This window comes from Macrobrachium rosenbergii, chromosome 43 (assembly GCF_040412425.1).
Source record: "Macrobrachium rosenbergii isolate ZJJX-2024 chromosome 43, ASM4041242v1, whole genome shotgun sequence".
Taxonomy (NCBI): domain Eukaryota; kingdom Metazoa; phylum Arthropoda; class Malacostraca; order Decapoda; family Palaemonidae; genus Macrobrachium; species Macrobrachium rosenbergii.
In genome coordinates, this window is record NC_089783.1 from 44,944,125 (window position 1) to 44,946,624 (window position 2,500).

Genomic DNA, 2,500 nt, shown 5'->3' on the forward strand with positions numbered 1-2,500 from the left:
ATATCAGAAAAAATTCATCAACTAAATGAACTCATAACTTATGTCATAATTAAGTTTCATAAAGATTCCGTATATTTTTTTTACCATACTTTTTCCACTGTAGAAGGGGTGTGTCAGAAAGGCCTTCATTTTTACCCCAGATGATGTTGGCACCCATTCACGGCTGGGTGACCTAGTGGGCGGTAGGCTAGAACCGACCACAGACCCTACGGATGAGTGACCAGTGCTCTACCGCTGTAAATATATATGTGTGCCTGTTCAATATATATATATATATATATATATATATATATATATATATATATATATATATATATGTATATTCATATACATACACATTTATATATACTGTATATCTAAATATATATTTCTGTATATATATATATATAAAAAATACATATATTTCTCTCAATGCATAGATGCATACTTATCTATCTGTTTATATATATTATATATATGTTTATATATATATATATATATATATATATATATATATATATATATATATATATATATATATATATATATGTGTCTATATGTGTCTATGTATACAGTTATCTGTGAATGTATGTAACAATGCAACTACTGTGTATCCTTATTTCTTCAAGGATTTAACCTTACAACTGATTAAATGAAAAGAGACAGAGAGAAAGAATTTTCAGCAGTTTTCATTACGGAATATCGCAAATATAACAGAAACAAGTAAAAAATGCGCCGAAGTTTCTTCGGCGCAAATCGAGTTCTCTGTACGACCGCTACGGCGTATAATCAAGGTCATCGAAAATCGATCTATCTTTCGGTGGTCTCGGTTTGATGTTGTATGTGCCGCGGCCCATGAAATTTTAACCACGGCTCTGTGGTGGCCTATCCTATATCGATGCCATAAGCACGATTATAACTAACTTTAATCTTAAATAAAATAAAAACTACCGAGGCTAGAGGGCTGCAATTTGTTATGTTTGATGACTGGAGGGTGGATGATCAACATAACAATTTGCAGCCCTATACCCTCAGTAGTTTTTAGGATCTGAGGGCGGACAGAAAAAGTGCGAACAGAAAAAAGCGCGGACAGAATAAAGTGCGGACGGACAGACAAAGCCAGCACAATAGTTTTCTTTTGCAGAAAACTAAAACTATTCCGGCCCACTATTTCATTGACGCTCTCAGCCCAACTTTTAATAAATTCCAGCACTTGCGCGCTGCAAGTTTTTATAATACTTTTTTTTATTTTCCCCAAATTGCCGTTATGAGTTTCGCATACAAATGGGATGGTAGCGAGCGTTTTTCATGAAGTCAACTTAGCTGGTAAAATAATAAACAAGTAAAACAAGTAAAAAATGCGCCGAAGTTTCTTCGGCACAACCGAGTTTTCCGTACGGCCGCTACAGCATATAATCAAGGCCACCGAAAATAGATCTAACTTTCGGTGGTCTCGGTATAACGCTGTATGAGCCGCGGCCAATGAAACTTTAACCACAGTCAGGTGATGGCCTATCCTATACCGTTGCCAGAAGCATGATTATGGCTAACTTTAACCTAAAATCAAAATAAAAACTGCTGAGGCTAGAGGGCTGCAATTTGATATGTTTGATGATTGAAGGGTGGATGATCAACATACCAATTTGCAGCCCTCTAGCCTCAGTAGTTCTTAAGATCTGAGGGCGGACGAAAAAGCCGTGTTTTCTGGACGGACAGACAAAACTCTCAGCCAGCACAAAAATTTCAGCCACGGCCCATGAAACTCTACAGTGTAAAATGCAACCACGGCCCATGAAACTCTCAGCCACGGCCCATGAAACAGCCACGGCCCCTGAAACTCTCAGCCGAGGCCCATAAAACTTTCAGCCACGGCCCTGAAACTTTCAGCCGCGGCCCATAAAACTTTCAGCCACGACCGGTGGTGGCCTGTGTTGTTGGAATCTATAGCGGTGCCAGACGCACGATTATGGCTAAATTCAACCTAAAATAAAATAAAAACTACTGAGGCTAGAGGGCTGCAATTTGGTATGTTTGATGACTGCAGCGTGGATGATCAACATGCCAATTTGCAGCCCTCTAGCCTCAGAAATTTTTAAGACCTGAGGGCGAACAGAGAAAGTGCAAAGCGGACAGACAAACCGCCATCTCAATAGTTTTCTTTTACGCAAAATTAAATGAAAAATATTCAGCGCATAAACTGGAGGTAATTTTGCTTGAGGATAATTCATATAATACTTCGTAAAAATACTCTCAATGGAAATCTTTCTTTTGTCTGAATTACTTTGTTGCATATGAAACGATTTCATTTTTCGTGTCTCCAAAGGCTACACTTTCTATTTTCTTTGAACTGGAGCGGCTGAGAGATTTTTACTGGCCAACAGAGGAGAGAAAGTATGGAAAGTTGCAAATGTGGTAATGCGTATGATTATATATATATATATATATATATATATATATATATATATATATATATATATATATATATATTATATATGTATATATATATATATATATATATAAT